The sequence below is a fragment of the Bos grunniens genome, chromosome 15 (genome assembly GCF_055505025.1).
Source record: "Bos grunniens cultivar Pamir isolate PY7600 chromosome 15, Bosgru_T2T1.0, whole genome shotgun sequence".
Lineage (NCBI taxonomy): Eukaryota > Metazoa > Chordata > Mammalia > Artiodactyla > Bovidae > Bos > Bos grunniens.
The window spans coordinates 73,349,122-73,371,011 of NC_141179.1; the positions used below are offsets into that span (position 1 = coordinate 73,349,122).

At 39.7% G+C, this 21,890-nt stretch overlaps 1 long non-coding RNA gene across 17 annotated transcripts in view; it reads right to left on the bottom strand.

Annotated features, from left to right (window-relative positions):
• Window positions 1–414: 414 nt before the first annotated feature.
• LOC147358454 (uncharacterized) overlaps window positions 415–21,890 on the bottom strand; it is a 461,639-nt gene continuing 440,163 nt past the window's right edge. For 5 of the 17 annotated variants that reach the window (XR_015142287.1, XR_015142276.1, XR_015142283.1 and 2 more), the window contains 4 exons: window positions 17,180–17,374; window positions 10,409–10,526; window positions 6,250–6,345; window positions 4,723–5,648 (listed from right to left, as the gene is read on the bottom strand). This is a non-coding gene — a long non-coding RNA (uncharacterized LOC147358454). Of the gene's footprint in view, window positions 559–4,722; window positions 5,649–6,249; window positions 6,346–10,261; window positions 10,330–10,408; window positions 10,527–17,179; window positions 17,375–21,890 lie in introns of those variants that run through there. The other 12 variants (XR_015142274.1, XR_015142279.1, XR_015142286.1 and 9 more) reach the window with 10 other exon arrangements.

A 21,890-nucleotide genomic window follows, 5' to 3' on the forward strand; every position in this document is an offset into this window, starting at 1 on the left:
TTGGCTTAAGTCTTTCCAGTGGTCTTCAATGATTTATCTCTTGACCACACAGGAACCAATGAAACAAGCACATTTCCAGTCCTGACTTCTTGGGCTCAGGTGAAAAATCTATTAATAAGCATGAAAGGCCAGATGGACTGGCCAAGGCCTGGAGCACAGAGGTTAGGTTTAGAGAAACCATCTGGGGCTCATTCTTAACGCCTTAGTGAAAAAGCCAGCGAGAGCCCAGAACACAACAGTCAGTTAGTTGGAGGTCCGCTGGTTCTGTAGGCCTTTTACTGATACAGAAAAATGTTGGTCTGAGAAGGGAAAGGCTTTGTTAGTTTCTTCTTCCTTTTCTAATTTTAAAAACTGTATACATGTTGGTAGCTAGGAAAGTAAGCTGAGAATTCGGGATTCACCCAGGTCCACATTTCCCAGCATGGCAGCAGACAGTTCCCAGAGCCCCTGTTCCATCTGAGGTGTTGTTCCCATAGTAGGGGGTGAGAGAGGTCTGGCTCTGGGTGTTCGCTGGAGGAAAAATCCAAACTACCCATCTGAGTTTGTCAAACACTTGTCCTAGAAACAAGTTGGTTCCGTTCAGTGTTACCCACCTTCCAGAAGAGTTCATGCTAAACTTTCAGAATTACTGAGTTTCCAAATGTAAAAATAAAAATCTCATCATCACAGCAATAGAACAGAATGCTTTTAAATGTCAGCTCCTTACTTACTGGCCGTTTGATTTCACACAGGTTACTTAACCATTCTAACCTGTAGTTACTTCATGTTAAAGGATGATAATAATAAAGTGTCTTCATGTTAAAAGACGACTTAAAAAAGAAACAATTTATGTAAGAAAGTTAGCACAGTTCATTCATTGTTTTCATCCATTCATTCTGTCAACATGTATTCACTGGGTACTAACTCTATTCCAGGCAGAGACGGCATAGCAGTGAAAAGGTACATAATATACTCGCTTATAATAGGCAACTAAATTACAGCAGTGATTTTAAAAATGCAGAAATTTGGGAAATAGGGGAAAAAAAAGGATTTTTTTTAAAACTCATAACCCTACTGGCTATAAATAACCAATTTTAGTATTTTTTTACATAATTCTTTGCTTTCATTTATTTTGAACAACAATGATCTAGATAAAGCTAAACCTAAAAGAGTATAAAGCAACTACAAATGGTGGACTTTCTATGAGAATATGTTATAAGCAATATTTAGAAAATGCTTATTGCTAATTTTATATTTTATTATGTGCTAACAAAGGAGCATTATCAGAGTTTTAGATTATAAGGGTATTTTAACTTTGGAATAAATGAAACAAAATTTTATAATTTTGGGCAGACAGATCTCATTTTGAATCTAGCCTCTGTCTCTAACTAGCTGTGTGATCTTGGGAGATTTTAGTTCTCTAAGATTCAGTTTTCTTATCTTCAAATTTAGTTAAGGTTCTATTTATGATCTAGTTATTACCAATGTCTAAAAGAATACAAGCTTTTGTTATTTCATGAAATTAATAAATGCCTGCCTTTAGATTTAAGGGCCTAGATCTGATAGATAGAGTGCCTGATGAACTATGGAATGAGGTTCGTGACATTGTATAGGAGACAGGGGTCAAGACCATCCCCATGGAAAAGAAATGCAAAAAAGCAAAATGGCTGTCTGGAGAGGCCTTACAAATAGCTGTGAAAAGAAGAGAAGCAAAAAGCAAAGGAGGAAAGGAAAGATATAAGCATCTGAATGCAGAGTTTAAAAGAATAGCAAGAAGAGATAAGAAAGCCCTCCTCAGCGATCAGTGCAAAGAAATAGAGGAAAACAACAGAATGGGAAAGACTAGAGATCTCTTCAAGAAAATTAGAGATACCAAGGGAATCTTTCATGCAATCTTTCATGCAAAGATGGGCTCGATAAAGGACAGAAATGGTATGGACCTAACAGAAGCAGGAGATATTAAGAAGAGGTGGCAAGAATGTACAGAAGAACTGTACAAAAAAGATCTTCACAATCCAGATAATAACGATGGTGTGATCACCGACCTAGAGCCAGACATCCTGGAATGTGAAGTCAAGTGGGCCTTGGAAAGTATCACTATAAACAAAGCTAGTGGAGGTGATGGAATTCCAGTTGAGCTCTTTCAAATCCTGAAAGATGATGCTGTGAAAGTGCTGCACTCAATATACCAGCAAATTGGGAAAACTCAGCAGTGGCCACAGGACTGGAAAAGGTCAGCTTTCATTCCAATCCCAAAGAAAGGCAATGCCAAAGAATGCTCAAACTACTGCACAATTGCACTCATCTCACATGCTAGTAAAGTAATGCTCAAAGTTCTTCAAGCCAGGTTTCAGCAATACATGAACTGTGAACTTTCTGATGTTCGAGCTGGTTTTAAAAAGGCAGAGGAACCAGAGATCAAATTGCCAACATCGGCTGGATCATGGAAAAAGCAAGAGAGTTCCAGAAAAACATCTATTTCTGCTTTATTGACTATGCCAAAGCCTTTGACTGTGTGGATCACAATGAACTGTGGGAAATTCTGAAAGAGTTGGGAATACAAGACCACCTGACCTGCCTCTTGAGAAATCTGTATGCAGGTCAGGAAGCAACAGTTAGAACTGGACATGGAAAAACAGACTGGTTCCAAATTGGAAAAGGAGTACGTCAAGGCTGTATATTGTCACCCTGCTTATTTAACTTACATGCAGAGTACATCATGAGAAACGTTGGACTGGAAGAAGCACAAGCTGGAATCAAGATTGCTGGGAGAAATATCAATAACCTCAGATATGCAGATGACACCACCCTTATGGCAGAAAGTGAAGAGGAACTAAAAAGCCTCTTGATGAAAGTGAAAGTCGAGAGTGAAAAAGTTGATTTAAAGCTCGACATTCAGAAAACGAAGATCATGGCATCCGGTCCCATCACTTCATGGGAAATAGATGGGGAAACAGTGGAAACAGTGTCAGACTTTATTTTTCTGGGCTCCAAAATCACTGCAGATGGTGACTACAGCCATGAAATTAAAAGTCACTTACTCATTGGAAGGAAAGTTATGTCCAACCTAGATAGCATATTCAAAAGCAGAGACATTACTTTGCCAACAAAGATCCGTCTAGTCAAGGTTATGGTTTTTCCAGTGGTCATGTATGGATGTGATAGTTGGACTGTGAAGAAGGCTGAGTGGCAAAGAATTGATGCTTTTGAACTGTGGTGTTGGAGAAGACTCTTGAGAGTCCCTTGGACTGCAAGGAGATCCAACCAGTCCATTCTGAAGGAGATCAGCCCTGGGATTTCTTTGGAAGGAATGATGCTAAAGCTGAAACTCCAGTACTTTGGCCACATCATGCTAGGAGTTGACTCATTGGAGAAGACTCTGAATGCTGGGAGGGATTGGGGGCAGGAGGAAAAGGGGACGACAGAGGATGAGATGGCTGGATGGCATCACTGACTCGATGGATGTGAGTCTGAGTGAACTCCGGGAGTTGGTGATGGACAGGGAGGCTTGGTGTGCTGCGATTCATGGGGTTGCAAAGAGTCGGACACGACTGAGTGACTGAACTGAACTGAATTTTATGGTGGACTTAATGACATTTCTCGAAGAAAGCAATGGCAACCCACTCCAGTACTCTTGCCTGGAAAATCCCATGGACAGAGGAGCCTGGTAGGCTGCAGTCCATGGGGTCGCAATGAGTCGGACACGATGCGTGACTTCACTTTCACTTTTCACTTTCACGCATTGGAGAAGGAAATGGCAACCCACTCCAGTGTTCTTGCCTGGAGAATCCAAGGGATGGCAGAGCCTGGTGGGCTGCCATCTATGGGGTCGCACATAGTTGAACACGACTGAAGCAACTTAGCAGCAGCAGCAGCAATGAGATTTCTATAGATAGAATATTACAGTGTATGCTTTGAATGAAGGATCCAAGAAGAAAAATAAGTATATCTTAAGTGACTTTATATTGAAAACAAAATGATAGCATAGAATATGTCAAATTTATCTACTGGAGAATTTTTCATTCTCTCCTAAAAAAATACTTTCAGGTATAACTAAACTGAAACCAATCAGTGTTAAGTGTTAGGCACTCAGTCGTGCCCGACTCTTTGCGACCCCATGGACTGCAGCCCACCAGGACCCTCTGTCCATAAGATTTTTCCAGGCAAGGATACTGGAGTGGGTCGCCATTTCCTTCTCCAAGGGATCTTCCCAACCCGGGAATCGAAGCCGGGTCTCCTGCACTGCAGGCAGATTCTTTATCGACTGAGCTACGAGGGAAGCCCAGTAGTCACACCTTTAAAACACACACACACACACACAAATGAAAATAATGTCTTTGTGAATTTTTGAACCTGCAAGAGATTTCAAGTTACAGAAGTAAAAGATTGAATTTTTATGTTTGTTTGTCTCTTGATAGGTTTTGCTATTAACTGATGTAATTTTCAGAATTTTTCCAACCTGTGTCTTAGTCCCCAAAAAGACATGTCCTTGGTTTACACGAAGTAGAGGCTGGTTAAAAGTAATTGAGAAGTATGCTAAACTACCCATTTAAGGGACAATATTCAGTCACAGAGAGAAGCAACTCATAACTAAAGGTGTCCTAGATTGAGACCCCTTCCTCCCTTTTCTTTCTCTTACCTAAGACAGTGCTACATATATACAATGGAATATTATTCAGCCATTAAAAAGAATGAAACAATGCCATTTGCAGCAACATGCATAGACCTGGAGATTATCACACTAAGTGAAGTAAGTCAGGAAAGACACATATCATATACCACTTTACATGAATTTTTAGAAAATGATACAAATGAATTTATTTACAGAACAGAAATAGATTCACATACTTAAAGAATGAACTGATGGTTACCAGGTGGGAAGGATAGGGTAGGGGATAGACTGAGGGTTTCGGATTGACATGTCCACACTGCTATATTTAAAATAGATAACCAACAAGGACCTATTCTGTAGCATAGTCTGCTCAATTTTGTATAATAACCCAATTGGGAAAAGAATATGAAAAAGAATAGATACGTGTATATGTATAACTGAATCGCTTTGCTGTACATCTGAAGCTAACACAACATTGTTAATCAACTATATGCCAATATAAAATAAAAATTTTTAAGAAGACAGCCATAATAATAATAGAGACAAAGACAATAATACCCATCTACTTCTGCTATCCAAATTTCCTTTCCTACCACTGTTGAGATATATGCAATTTTTAAACTTATAACAGAAAACATGATACTTACTCAGCCAGATATCAGGATAATTTAGGTTCCTTCCAATTCTATATTAGCAGGAATTCTAGAAATTTCTGTATTCTGCATTATCTCCAGTTTAGACCAGGAAGCTGTCCCTCAGGGTTCTCACCACCACACCTTAGAGTCCATCTTTGTATTCCTAGAATATATTCAGTTTGGCGATTTATTTTAAAGCATTGTGGTCTACTGCCCTGACTTGTGTCTTCCCACCTAAAGTGTTCACGCCTGAAGGGTAAGACTGTAACTTTCATTTCTCTTCTGTGCTCCATGGCACAGAGCACTGAGCAGCTCTGCTGCATCGACAGTAGCAGAATCCCTGGCGTCAGGAGGCCGAGTCTGTGTGGTATGTGTGCATACAATATAAGGAGGGAAACCAGGCATTCAATTGGCAATTCTTGCTGGAAAAAAATTTTAAATGTTAAATGTTAAAAATTTTAAATACAAAATGTTAAAAAATTTAACGATTTTTGCTAAAGCTATGTTAGATGAAAGACAAAATGACTCTCAAAGTGTGACTCCTTTCCTGCTGAAAGAGTCACCAGTTGATTCAAAAATTCCATTGCTCTCCTCAGTTCTTACAAATGAGTGTTGCATAATCTAAGACTTTCTTTCTTCCATTAATGTCAAGTCTCTTTACTAGTGAATATCTAAGCAAGGTATCAAATGAAAGTGAAAGTCGCTCAGTCATGTCTGACTCTTTGCAACCCCATGGACTATACAATTCATGGAATTCTCCAGGCCACAATACTGGAATGGGTTGCCGTTCCCTTCTCCAGGGGATCTTCCCAACCCAGGGATCAAACCTGGGTCTCCCGCATTGCAGGCGGATTCTTTACCAGCTGAGCCACCAGGGAAGCCCAAGCAAGGTATCAAGAGCTATGAAAATAACCTCCATAAGCTAAAATTAATGTTTTACTTGAACATACTAAAGAATTCAATTAAATATTTTATAAAAGCAAAGAAGAGAAAACAGTGTCCTCCAATTGGAAGTGCATTTACCATGGATACAGGCATGTGTAGACACAAGCACATTATTGGAATTTTGCTTCAAAGTGTGATTGACTGGTCCAGGTGGATCTTGAACCCTCCAATGTCCTAAGTAGGAAAGAGGTTAAAAGGAATACATGATGCTAAGACCCATCTATATTCTAGTTTAGATCACAGCCTTTGTAGAAATGCCCAACCTGCCATTATCCACTGACATGTCTATGAACCAGACAACACTAGAGGCAGCGATGGCATAAAGAAATACCATCATATATTGCTGTTGAGAATGTAAAATGATGCCACCACTTTGGAAAACTTTTGGCAGTTTCTTTAAAAAAGTTAAATACATAGTTATCATGTGATATAAGAATTCCACTCCTGAGTATCTACCCAGGAGAAGTAAAAATATATGTCTATACAAAGACTGTACACAAATGTTCATAGCAGCATTAGTCACAATAGTCCTAAAATGTAAAGAATCCAAATGTCTATCAATTGGTGAATAAACAAGCAAAATATATATCCATACAATGGAAAACTATTTGGCAATAAAAAGCAACAGAAATACTGATACACACTAAAACATGATGAGCTTCAAATACATCATGCTCAGTGAAAAAAAAGCAAGATATAAAAATGCACATGTTATATGATCCATGCATGTAAAACATCCAGAAACGGAAAATCTATAGAGACTGAAATAGTGGTCATCTTAGGTCTGTGGGTAGAAAGGGAGAGTGGGCAAGAGGTTTCTTTTTAGGTTGATAGAAATGTTCCACTTAGATTGTGATGAAGGTTAGACAGCTCCATATATACCCTCTTGATATACCAAACCCATATCCAGATTTACCAATAAATGAAAGGAGGGTGAGGTGATTCATTGTGATAGAAATGTGTTAGAAGATGGTTAACTTTAAATTTCTTCCAAAGAACTATTAATACATCATTAGATTTCTATAAGTTCAATTAGCACACGATTTCAGAGGGACCACCTCTTATAGAAAGAGAGGCCACCTGTGCTGGTCAAGGAGTTATGTTAATTTGTAAAGACCTCAGAGACTTGTTTTCAATTAGTTTAAACCCTAACATACTTTGATTTCCTGGGTGTGAGCCCAGCCCATGAGATGATTCAGCACTTTCCTGAAAGAGATTCCCAGAATTTCTACTTCTAAGACAAAGGAGGAGAGCAAAAAGTGCAAGAACTGGAAGTCAGGAAATTAAGTGACTCAGGCCTAAGATCTCATGGTAGACCAGAAGTTTTAGGAATAGCAACAGACACAAGACCCAGACTGGCTTAGTCAAGAATATGACATTCTATGCCAGGACACATTTTATATCAGGGTCAATCGTCTTTCCAAGGTATGTGTTTGAGGTCAGTTTCTTCTGAGTTCTGGGATGCTAAGAGACTAATTCTCAAAGCCAGATAAAGTAAAGAAGTGCAGTCGTTCCCATCACAAGGCACCAACACACCTGACCTTGAATATTTCTACTTCTGATTCTGAGCCCCACAACCAGAGTTCACTCCCTTCCTCCCGTAACTACTAATCAAGTCTGATCATTTAAAAATTATTGGACTTCCCTGGTGGTGCTGTGGATAGGAATCTGCCTGCCAATGCAGGGGATACGGGTTCAATCCTTGGTCAGATCGATTCAGTCACAAGCCATGGAGTAAACTCAGCCCCTATGCCACAACTACTGAGCCTGTGCTCCACAAGAGAAACCACCACAATGAGAAGCTCGCACCACAATGAATAGTAGCCCCCACTCGCTGCCACCAGAGAAAGACCAGGCAAAGCAGCAAAGACATGGTGTAGTCCAACATACCTGAACTGGTTTCAATAATTGGAAAAAATTTCAAGCACATGCAAAAGTAGAATACACCTGTACTAAATATCAATGTACCTAACTGCTGGGTTTAACAATTATCATCTTCTGATTTCAAAATATGTCTTACCAACTCTTGCTAACAGATCCACTTATGACAGTAGAAAATTGGAAACAGCCTAAGAGTACAACAATGGAGTGCGCGATGTTAAGAAACCACGTGGTGCATCCACATAGCAGAATATAGTGCGGCCATTGGAAACGACAACTCAGCAAACAAGATGACGTATGGACACGCCCAGGAGAAAATTACAGATAGATATGCCAACGACAATACAGCAACTCTTGAACAATACTGCCAAATTACACTCTGGGAAAATATTGTTACTCGTGTCAGAAATACATGAGGGTCCGTTTCCATGAATACTCACTAGAACTAAATAGTATTAATTTTTAATGAATGTGAGTTTGCCACATTTCATTTTAAAGTATTATTTGAACTTTGGGTACCCCCTGTGGTGGCAGTCCTACCATCAGACACGGGTCTTCTATTCCGAGGGGTCACCCTCCTACTCCCTGACCTACCCTCACATTTTGTAATTTCTCAGACCCAGGTCGGGCTGTGATACTGGGCATCCTGCAGCTCCTGGCTTCAGGTCCAGAGTAAACTTCCACTATACCCGGTGACCTTCTCTATATTCATTCTTAACCTCACTTAATTATTAAACAGCAAAGCATTACCATGCCACAATTTTTTAATACTAACTTCCAACTGATATTAGGAGCACATTTTGCTGCATAATGTTGGGTCACTTTTTATATTGGAAGAGAGGGGGTGAAGGGCAGACCAGAGTCACCGCAAATACAAACACAGCAGCCAACATCAGACTCACACTATGCGCCAGAGGATACTAACATGTGATGTGCTTTTAGAACCTGTGATAATAAACAGTAAATAAACTGTTCTTTACAGTGAAGTGACTGAATGATGGTTTGACAGATCCTAAACTTGAGTGTGTGCACATCTGAACCCTACTTATCAGGCTCTGTCCACACCAGAACAAATCATATAAGATTGGGAATTGCATTTCTACCCCTCTCCCTCCTTCGGCAGTGTCAGTACATCAACTTGAAGTCATCAATGCTAGACTTTATGAGAGCTAAGAATTGCTTTTTTTCTCCCCTCACCATGACATGTGGTGGACCTAATGGGGAGTATAAGTAAATTTCACCAGAGGATGAAAGAGTGTCATTCAGAAAATAAGAAGACTTATTTCCAAGTAAGATATTATTTAAAAAGAGACTGTAGTTACCATCTTCTCTCTGTTTAGTGGGTTCAAGATGAAATGTGGTTTGGTTTGAGAAGAAAAATCAACACAACCTTATCAGCTCTACACAATGCAATTAATTTATTAAACTAATCTAGGTATCAGCTATTTTTCATATACTACTTCCCAGACACAAAGGAATCAGGTCTCTGACAGCATAATAGTAAGAATACTACCTCTGGAGTCAGAAAGGTTCACATTCTGCCTTATTAACTGGGTGATTCCAAGCAAAGTGCATGCTAGGCTTCAGTTTCCCCATCTATAAAATGGGGATAACGATATCACATCTCATAAGAAACCCCATCATGTTGTTGAGGATTAAATGTGGTTAGTATTAATTAAAACGTGTAGTATTAATTAAAATCAGGATGCCAGGATTTGTTAGGAAAGTTAGCATAGCAATTTTATTTTATGGATAGGAAAGCCTGAATATAGCACTGCTGCTGCTGCTGCTAAGTCGCTTCAGTCGTGTCCAACTCTGTGTGACCTCATAGACGGCAGCCCACAGGCTCCCCTGTCCCTGGGATTCTCCAGGCAAGAACACTGGAGTGGGTTGCCATTTCCTTCTCCAATGCATGAAAGTGAAAAGTGAAAGTGAAGTCACTCAGTCGAGTCTGACTCCTAGCAACCCCATGGACTTCCGTGCACCAGGCTCCTCTGTCCATGGGATTTTCCAGGCAAGAGTACTGGAGTGGGGTACCATTGCCTTATCCCTGAATATAGCACAGGAGTAATTTATTGCACCAGATTTTTACTAAGATTTTCAATGTGACTAATGTTTGATTCTGTAACACAAAAGGGAGCTGCTGAGCCCACAGCTGTTAACATGGAGGAGACACAATGATGGGTAAAATGAGACCCAGAACAAACACCCTCTACTCTCAGCTCTATTTCCTCTTTACAATGTTTCAGCATCCTTCTTCCTTTCCTTCCCATGATCCTGTGTCATTGAATCAAATAAGTACTAAGGTTTATAAATGTTAAGTCCAATGGAAGTAGGAATCATTTAAGATACTCACCCACTAATTTTTACTTTATTCTTGTTTTTGAAAGTTTGCTTGGATTCAGTAGTTCATTCCCTTGTCAATTTCTGGATCCTGGAACCAATTTTGTTCACTTACTGCACACCCCTATGGCCTGAGAGAAGAATGTAATAAAATCATATATTCTATTGATAATGGGACCAAAACCACCAAACAGGAAAGAAGAAGTTATTATTTTCATCAAATTGAATAAAAACACCGAGGATGTATTTTGCTAGTACATTACATGTGAATGTGTATGTGCATCTATCTTTCTTCCTGGAGAAAAAGATGAGAAAAATATTGAAAGATGAACTGTTTCCTCCCTATATTTTTTTGTGATAACTTTAAGCAGTTCTCAATAAAATATAAGTAAGCTAAGTACAGGAACACACAAAAACGATTGCTAAGTGACCAAGTGGGACTTATACCAGAATGCAAGCTTGTTTTAACATTTAAAAAAAATCAACTACCAGAATACTGTATTAGAATATAGGGCAAAATACACAGACATCTCAATAAATGTAAAAAAAAAAAAAAAAGCATTTGCAAAATTCCACACCTAATCATCAATTCTTAATGAATTGATGCTTTTAAACTATGGTGTTGGAGAAGACTCTCAAGAGTCACTTGGACTGCAAGGAGATCAAACCAGTCAATCCTAAAGGAAATCAACCCTGAATGTTCACTGGAAGGACTGATGCTGAAACTCCAGTACTTTGGCCACCTGATATGAAGAGCTGACTCATTGGAAAAGACCCTAATCTTCTGGGAAAGACTGAAGACAGGAGGAGAAGGGGATGACAGAGGATGAGATGGTTGGATGGTATCAGTGAATTAACGGACATGAGTTTGAGCAAACTCTGGGAGATGGTGAAGGACAGGGAAGCCTAGTGTGCTGCACTCCATGGGGTTGCAGAGTCGGACACGACTTAGTGATTGAACAACCACAAATCTAGGAAAGCAAGAGAGTTCCAGAAAAACATCTATTTCTGCTTTATTGACTATGCCAAAGCCTTTGACTGTGTGGATCACAATAAACTGTGGGAAATTCTGAAAGAGATGAGAATACCAGATCACCTGATCTGCCTCTTGAGAAATTTGTATGCAGGTCAGGAAGCAACAGTTAGAACTGGACATGGAACAACAGACTGGTTCCAAATAGGAAAAGGAGTACGTCAAGGCTGTATATTGTCACCCTGCTTATTTAACTTATATGCAGAGTACATCATGAGAAATGCTGGGCTGGAAGAAGCACAAGCTGGAATCAAGATTGCCGGGAGAAATATCAATAACCTCAGATATGCAGATGACACCATCCTTATGGCAGAAAGTGAAGAGGAACTAAAAAGCCTCTTGATGAAAGTGAAAGTGGAGAGTGAAAAAGTTGGCTTAAAGCTCGACATTCAGAAAATGAAGATCATGGCATCTGGTCCCATCACTTCATGGGAAATAGATGGGGAAACAGTGGAAACAGTGTCAGATTTTATTTTTCTGGGCTCCAAAATCACTGCAGACGGTGACTGCAGCCATGAAATTAAAAGATGCTTACTCCTTGGAAGGAAAGTTATGACCAACCTAGATAGCATATTCAAAAGCAGAGACATTACTTTGCCAACAAAGTTCCGTCTAGTCAAGGCTATGGTTTTTCCAGTGGTCACATATGGATGTGAGAGTTGGACTGTGAGGAAAGCTGAGCACCGAAGAATTGATGCTTTTGAACTGTGGTGTTGGAGAAGACTCTTGAGAGTCCCTTGGACTGCAAGGAGATCCAACCAGTCCATTCTGAAGGAGATCAGCCCTGGGATTGCTTTGGAAGGAATGATGCTAAAGCTGAAACTCCAGTACTTTGGCCACCTCATGCGAAGAGTTGACTCATTGGAAAAGACTCTGATGCTGGGAGGGATTGGGGGCAGGAGAAGAAGGGGACAACAGAGGATGAGATGGCTGGATGGCATCACTGATTTGATGGACGTGAGTCTCAGTGAACTCCAGGAGTTGGTGATGGACAGGGAGGCTTGGCGTGCTGTGATTCATGTTGGTCGCAAAGAGTTGGACACGACTGAGCGATTGATCTGATCTGATCTGATCTGATGGAAAAAGTACAATTAGCGTCACATTTGATGATGAAATGTTTGATTGTTGTTGTTCAGTCACTCAGTCGCTCAGTTCTTCAGTGCTCAGCTTTCTTTATGGCCCAACTCTCACTTTCATACATGATGACTAGAAAAACCATAGCTTTGACTATATGGGCCTCTGTTGGTAAAGTACTGTCTTTGCTTTTTAATATGCTGTCTCGGTTTGTCATAGTTTTTCTTCCAAGGAGCAAGCATCTTTTAATGTTGGATAATTTCTCCCTAAGATCAGGACCAAGACAAAGATGTCTGTTCTTATTCTAGTCAACATAGTACTAGAGGTTCTGGTTAGGACAATCCAGGAGACAATGAAATAAAAGACATCCACACTGGAAAGGAAGAAGTAATCCTACTAGCAAACAACATGATTCTGCATATATAGAATCCTAAGAAATTTATGAAAAATCTACTAGAACTAATTAAAAAATGCTGCAAGGTGGCAGGGAACAAGATCAATACATAAAAATCAATTGTATATCTATATACTATCAGTGAACAATCTCAAAATGAAACTAAAGAAACAATTTCATTTACAACTGGATCAAAGAGAATAAAATGGTTAAAAATAAACAAAAGAAGTACAAAATTCATATTATAAAACCTCCAAAACACTGCTAAAAGAAATTAAAGATCTAAGTAAATATGAAGATGCCTACATTCCGAAATCCAAAGACTTAATGTCAAGATGGCAATATTCATAGCAATTTACTGATTCAATTCTATCTACCAAAACTTAGCTGACATTTCTCAGAAACTGACAAACTGATGCTCAAGTCTATAGAAATACAAAAGACGTAGAGTACGCAAAACAATTTGGAAAAAAAAATATTGGGTCTCATAATTCCCAACATCAAAACATATTGGAAGTATATGGCAATCAAGGCAATGTTATACTAGCCTAAGTGTGGACATTTAGGTCAGTGGAATAGAACTGAGAGTCTAGAATTAGACAACTGCAATGATCATCAATTGATTTTTGACCAAAGTACCAAGACAGTTCAATGGTTGAAAAAATGAGTTTTTTCAAGAAATGGTGCCAGTACAACTATATACCCATAAGAAAAGAAAAAAAGCTAGACTTCAATTTTCACAAAAATTAGCTCAAAACAGATGAGAACACTACCAGTAAGAGCTAAAACTATAAAACTCTCAAAAGGAAATAAATATAGGAGTAAATTTTCATGACCTTGGTCTTCAAGGAGATGACACTAAAATTATGAATGTGAAAGAAAAGTAAGCATTGTAGATTGGACTCTATCAAAATAAGAACCTCTGCACTTTAAAGGATGCTTCTAATAAATGCATAAAAGTAAGAACATAAAGTAAGATAATACAGAGAATGCGATAAAATATTTGCAAATCATACATCTGCTAAGCAACTGTAACTAGAATATATAAGGAACTCTAATAATGCAACAATAAAGACAAACAACCTAATTTTAAAATGCATACAATATCTAAATGAACATTTCTGAAAAGAAGATACATAAATTGTCAACAAACACATGAAAGGATGCCCAGCATCATGAGCTATTGAGGAAATGTAAATAAAAAGACATATCCGTTCAAACCCATGAGGATGGCTATGATCAAAAAGAAAAATAGTAGCAAGTGCTAACGAGGCTGTAGAGAAATCTGAACATTCATACACTGGTCCTGGGAAATGGCACAGCCACTTTGGAAAAGTCTAGCGGTTCCTCAAAAGATTAACCGTGAGAGCTGCCACATGATCCAGCAACTCAACTCCTAAGTATTAACCTAAGTGAAAATACATGTCCACACCAAAACTTGTACAGAGATGTCCACAGCAGCATTATTCACCATAGCCAAAAATGAGAAACAAATTAATGTTGCTAAACTAAGGAATGGGTAAATAAAACATGGTATATCCACACAAAAATGTATTACTTAGCAATAAAAAATGAAGCATTAGTACATGTTACAACTTGGATAAACCTTGAAAACAGTTTCCAAAAAGAATGAAGGCATCATATATTGTATGATTCCATTTATATTATTTGAAATGTCCAAAGTAGGCAAATCTATAAATAAGTGGTTGCCTAGGTTTTGGGAAAGGGAGGAAAAGAGAAGTGACATTAATGGGTAAGAGGTTTCCTTTTAGGGTGATGAAAATATTTTTCAAATGACAGTAGTGGTGCCTGTATAATTCTGTGAATATCCTAAAAGTCTTTGAACTGTATGCTGTGTGAATATCTGAATAAAGCTGTGGGGAAAAATAAAGAATTCAAGCACAAGTGACTCATGACAAACCTCCAAGACAAGACAATGGACCATTTTCTCTCTTACATGATTGTACATTTGTTTCAGAAATCTGAAGACACGGTGGTATTTCTCAGTGGGGAAATATTTTCCTTCCAGGAATTGTTCACCTAATAGAGAAACAATATCCTTAACTGTCTTATTCTCCCAATAAGGATGAGGCTTAAGAATTGCTGTTATTTAGTCGCTCCCTCATGTTTGACTCTTTTTTTGACCCATGGACAGTAGTCCCCCAGGCTCCTCTATCCATAGGATTTCCCAGGCAAGAATACTGAAGTGGGTTTCCTTTTCCTTCTCCAGGGGATATCCCTGATCCTAATGCTTTCTTTGCATTGCAGGGGAATTCTTTACTGCTGAGCCACCAGGGAAGCCCAGAGGCTAAATACATTGAATCAAACACTTTACAATAGAAAATGGAGGTGGAAGAATTAATACAGAACAGCTATTTTATTCTACAGAAGCTTTTTTTTTTTTTTCCTGCTGTTGCTATGTGTGCTGTGCTGTGCTTAGTCACTCAGTCATCCTGACTTTTTGTGACCCCATGGACTGTGGCTAGCCCGCCAGGCTCCTCTGTCCATGGGATTCTCCAGGCAAGAATACTGGAGGGGTTGCCATGCCTTCCTCCAGGAGATCTTCCCCACCCAGGGTTCGAACCCAGGTCTCCCGCATTGCAGGTGGATTCTTTACTGTCTGAGACACCAGGGAAGCCTATGTATCATAGTAAACACATCACGATATGGAAGTTTCACTTATTTTCTAACTGGGAACAGACATTCAAGAGGGGGAAATCTGACATGAATATGTTGATGAGTGGACAAGAGAGGCTTGTTGTGAGTTCCTCTGCACCACTTAACGTCCTTGATGGCCAATCCGATAAGGACCAGTGTCCAGGCATCGCAAGGGCAGCAGCGTCCCTCTGTCCATTCCAATACATCACTGTAAGAGCAAGGTAACTGCCACCCCCGATGCCCCTTGAGGATGCCTTCCTGCAGTGCTCCAAGGACAATTTTAAGACTAAAGAGTATCCTAAGAGAGGGGCTATGGGACAAGGCAGGGTCAAAGGGGAAAACTTCAACACCCATATTTGAAAGGGCTGCAGTCAACAAGCTCGTCCACTAAGTAGATTCTCTGTCACACACACACACACACACACACAGAGTGTCACACACATCAGGTGCTCATGGTACATACTTTTTAATATGATTGCTTATAAGATAAATCCTTTGAAAAGGGATTAAATTTTACTGAAAATATTCATTATGATTTACAGTTGAGTCTGGTACTTCAGGTAGGATTTAGAGTAAATAAAGTATTTTATGGGGAAAATCATAACATTAAAATGAGTGTATTATATCAAAAACACTATTAGTCTACATCATGGGAGGTAAATGCTGTTTCCATTTTGTAAATAACCTGAGTCTCTGAAATAATAAATATCTAACTTAGACTCACACTGTTAGTAATGGCAGAGAAAAACCTCACATCTTCACCTTCACTTGTGATATTATTCTTAGTTAATACATTCCCTCTGAACAGTGAATAAACAGTAGAAGCACCATTAACAAAAAGTGTGTAGTGATGCCTTTTTAGATAGCAAGGTAATATTGTTCACAGTAGATGTGAAATAAGTATTTTTAATTATTTTATTTTTTACTGAGATAACTATATTGACTGAAGGAAAAGGACATAGTGCTGTTTAGAAAACTTCTGATCAGCCTGCACGTTATAATCAGAAGCTTTTTGCAGCTCCACTAATGCCGTGGACTTCCCATCCGTTTGCTAATAATCTGATTACATGCTTCAGCCTTGGTGTCTGATCCCAGCAATACCCCCATGGATAACCCAATTCCAGAGAACACTCAAGGTGAATGCCTATCTCTAGTTTCACTAATAATGAAAGCCATACATCATAGCTGCAAATTGCCAGGGACCCTGGGGTAGGCTAAGAAGAGATATTTTAATGGCCTTAGGTAATTACTAAGCACAGACATTTTCCATAGTAGGAAATGGAAGAAGCTGTGTCTCAGGTATAATCCAGACAGTAAGAGGGCTGACCCCCTTTCTATAGGCATCTTCCAGCAATTTAGAGAGTATCACAGGAAGACTTATAAGATCAAATCAGCTTTGCTGAAAAATCCCAAGTTGTATAACTGAATGAAGTTGAACAAGCAGAATAAACTGAAGTTTAAGATTGCCCCAGAGGAAAATTGAATGACTACATTTTTTTTCCACTCCCTAATTCATTTAATAAACATAATTACCAAGATGGTAGTTTTATGCTATGAGTACTAAAAGGAACTGCTTTGAGGAGACATAGGGGAAATCTAAAGACCTTAGGTGATTTTTTTCCTACCTCCTTTCGAAGACTTGGGTTGCTTTTCTGGGTGCCTGATGTCCTCTGCCAGCATTCAGAAGTTGTTTTGTGGAATTTACTCGGCGTTTAAATTTTCTTTTGAAGAATTTGTGGGGGAGAAAGTGTTCTCCCCGTCCTACTCCTCCGCCAAAGATTCAAAAGCATTCTATACAGAATTGCACATATAGGCCATACCTTTAAATAAAAATATATGAATAGTTAATTTTTTTAATGCCGCAGTATCAGTCAAGTGGGCAGTGGACTTATTTTTAGCTGCCATTGCCTCCCCAGGTTGTGACATGAATGCAATATGAGCTCTGCAGTTCTCCTAGCTCCTGTTCATCAGTGAGCTCCCCTGGGCAAATTTCTCATTACTTTTCCCAATATGGCTGGTGCTTCTTCAGATGCCATGTCCTATTTCTGTCTGTGTTCAAGCCTTTAGTTCAGTTTGTCCACCTGGAGTTCTATTAATGAATAGAGGCAAGCTCAGCTTAATGTCCAAATCATATCAGCTTTCTATTCATTCAGTGTCAAGGTCACCAATGACCTTCATGTTTTTAAATCTAATGGACAGTTCCTGGTCCTAAAAACACTTTTTTTTTTCACTTGACAATTAGGATCCCAAACTCCCTTGTTTTTCTCCCAACTTCTCTGTCTCCCAGAATTCTTCACTGATTCCTCCTTGACAATCTTCATTCTAAATTTTGCAGTGTTTTTGCTCTCAATTATTGAGCTTTGCATCTTTTCTATCTGCATTCACTCCATTGCTGACCTTACCTATCTTGTAGTTTCAAATGCCATTTCAATACATTCATAAATGTACTTTTCCAGTCCTGATCTACTAATTCCTGAGCTCCAGACTCAATGAGCCTTTTATCTACTCAACATCTTTATTTGGATGGCATCTGATATTTAATGAGCTTCCCAAGTGTCACTAGTGGTAAAGAAGCTGCCTGCCAGCACAGGAGACATGAGACAAGGGTTTGATCCCTGGGTCAGGAAGAGTCCCTAGAGGAGGGCACAGCAACCCACTCCAGTATTCTTGCCTGGAGAACATGGACAAAGGAGCCTAGTGGGCTACAGTCCATAGGGTCACAAAGAGTTGGACACGACTGAAGTGACTTAGCACACATGCACACTGAAAGTTAGTAAGTATTAAAAAAAAAAAATTAGAGCTTCCCCATTGGCTCAGGGGTAAAGAATCCATCCACAATGCAAGAACAGCAGGAGATGCAAGTTTGATCTCTGAGTCAGGAAGTTCCCCTGGAGAAGGGCATGGCAACCCACTCCAGTATTCTTGCCTGGAGAATCCCATGGACAGAGGAGCCTGGCGGGTTACCATCCACAGGGTGGCAAAGAGTCAGACACGACAGAAGCGACTTAGCACTCAGCACGCATTAAAATTTTATACTATGTCTCTATACCTACTATCTGTATCTACAAACATGTGATCTTTCACTCTTATTAATCTATTCCTCTTCATATCCCTATCATAGTAAATGACAACCCACCCTCTTTCAGTTCAGTTCAGTTCAGTTGCTCAGTCATGTCCGACTTTTTGCAATCCCATGAATCGCAGCACACCAGGCCTCCCTGACCATCACCAACTCCTAGAGCTCACTCAAACTCACGTCCATCGAGTCGGTGATGCCATCTAGCCATCTCCTCCTCTGTCGTCCCCTTTTCCTCCTGCCCTCAACCCTCCCAGCATCAGAGTCTTTTCCAATGAGTCAAGTCTTTGCATGAGGTGGCCAAAGTACTGGAGTTTCAGCTTTAGCATCATTCCTTCCAAAGAACACCCAGGACCGATCTCCTTGAGGATGGACTGGTTGGATCTCCTTGCAGTCCAAGGAACTCTCAAGAGTCTTCTCCAACACCAAAGTTTAAAAGCATTAATTCTTTGGCGCTCAGCTTTCTTCACAGTCCAACTCTCACATCCACCATGACTACTGGAAAAACCATAGCCTTGACTAGACGGACCCTTGTTGGCAAAGTAATAAGGCTGAAGAAGCTGAACGGTTCTATGAAGACCTACAAGACCTTTTGGAACTAACACCCAAAAAAGATGTCCTTTTCATTACAGGGGACTGGAATACAAAAGTAGGAAGTCAAGAAACACCTGGAGTAACAGGCAAATTTGGCCTTGGAATACAGAATGAAGCAGGGCAAAGGCTAATAGAGTTTTGCCAAGAGAACGCACTGGTCATAGCAAACACCCTCTTCCAACAACACAAGAGAAGACTCTACACATGGACATCACCAGATGGTCAACACCAAAATCAGATTGATTATATTCTTTGAAGCCAAAGATGGTGAAGCTTTATAAAGTCAGCAAAAACAAGATGGGGAGCTGACTGTGGCTCAGATCATGAACTTCTTACTGCCAAATTCAGACTTAAATTGAAGAAAGTGGGGAAAACCACTAGACCATTCAGATATGACCTAAATCAAATCCCTTATGATTATACCCACCCTCTTTACCTCATACCAAAAACCTTTGAATCACCCGAGTTTCATCACTTTCTCTTATAATCCAAATCCAACTCAGCAACAAATATCGATGGTTTGCCCTTTAAAATATATCCAGAAGCTTACCACTTTTTTCCACAGCCACCACTGCCACCCAGATCCAAGTAACTAACCTGCTCACCTGCATGATCCTAACACATTTTTGGTCTTGTTTCCCTATATTCTATTCTCAACTCAAGCAAATCAATACTTTTTCAAAGTAAGTCATGGCATCCTGTCCCATCACTCCATGGCAAATAGATGGGGAAACAATGGAAACAGTGACAGACTTTATTTTCCTGGGCTCCAAAATCACTGCAGATGATGACTTCAGCCATGAAATTAAAAGATGCTTGCTCCTTGGAAGAAAAATTATGACTAACCTAGACAGCATATTAAAAACCAGAGACATTACTTTGCCAACAAAGGTCCATATAGTCAAGGCTATGGTTTTTCCAGTAGCCATGTATGGATGTGAGAGTTGGACTATAAAGAAAGCTGAGCACCATAGAATTGATGCTTTTGAACTGGTGTTGGAGTTGGTGCTGGCAGTGAGGTGGTGTTAGAGAGGATTCTTGAGAGTCCCTTGGACTACAAGGAGATCCAATCAGTCAATCCTAAAGGAAATCAGTCTTGAATATTCATTGGAAGGACTGATGCTGAAGCTGAAACTCCAATACTTTGGCCACCTGATGTGCAGAACTGACTCATTGGAAAAGATTCTGATGTTGGGAAAGATTGAAGGCAGGAGGAGAAGGGGACAACAGAGGATGAGATGGCTGGATGACATCACTGACTCGATGGACATAAGTTTGAGCAAGCTCCGGAAGTTGATGATGGACACGGAGGCCTGGTGTGCTGCAGTCCATGGGGTCGTAAAGAGTAGGACACAGAACACTACATAAACTTACTTGATAAAGTGGCATCAAGGATTCCCAAGGACTGACTCCAGTTTTGAAAGAAATTCTACTGTAGACAAAGTGTTATCAAATAGCATTGCACACTACAGAGAAATCATTCATGAAAAGAAGTCAATCAGTGTGGCAACCTTCATCACTGCTTTATTTTGAGAAATTTCCACAGCCACCCAACCTTTAGCAACAGCACTCTGATAAGCCAGCAGCCATCAACAATGAAAAAAGACTCTCCTCTGGCAAAAAATTATAACTTACTGAAGTTTCAAATGATGGTTAGCATATTTTAGCCATAAAGTAGTTTTAAATTAAGATATGCACATTGTTTATTTAGACATAATGCTATTTCTCATTTAATAGGCTACAATATATTGTAACCATAACTTTTATGTGCACTAGGAAACCAAAAGATTCATGTGACTCCCTTTATTATGATATTTGGTTTATAGCAGTGGTCTGGAACCAAACTTGCAATATGTCCTCATGCCTGTGTTTAGAAAGAGAATGTTCTATAATTTCCCTAAAAAAAAAAAAAAAAATCATGTTATTTCTTCTTTTCAAAGCTACTAAGGGTCTTCTCTCTCAGAGTAAAACCCAAAGTCCTTAAATGTTTTGCTGCTGCTGCTGCTAAGTCACTTAAGTCGTGTCCGACTCTGTGCGACCCCAGAGATGGAAGCCCACCATGCTCCCCCATCCCTGGGATTCTCCAGGCAAGAATACTGGAGTGGGTTGCCATTTCCTTCTCCAACGCATGAGAGTGAAAAGTCAAAGTGAAGTTGCTCAGTCGTGTCCAACTCTTAGCGACCCCATGGACTGCGGCCCACCAGGCTCCTCTGTCCATGGGATTTTCCAGGCAAGAGAACTGGAGTGGGGTGCCATTGCCTTCTCCGTTAAATGGTTTAGAAGGCTTTAAATAATTTGCTCCCCTCCCAACCCACTTCTCAGATCTGATCCCCTGGGATTCTGTCTCTAGCTCCCTCCACTCTGGCCCAATGGTCCCTTCTTGCTCTTTGCTAAGCAAAATAGTCAGGTTCAGTTTCAAAACCTTGCACTCGCTTTCTCCCATGCCCAGAATGTTCTTTCCTTCATCGTTCTTCTCCTTTGGTTCTTTGATTAAAATGTCACCTTCTCTGTGAGGCCTTCTCTGACCATCCTATTTTAAATCGCAACTCCCACCCGGAATCAACTATCACTCTTCTATGTTTTGTTTTTCATTTTTCTTCCTAACATGTCTCACTATCTGGCACATCATATAGTTTATCTTTTTTGATGCATTGTCTGCGTTCTCC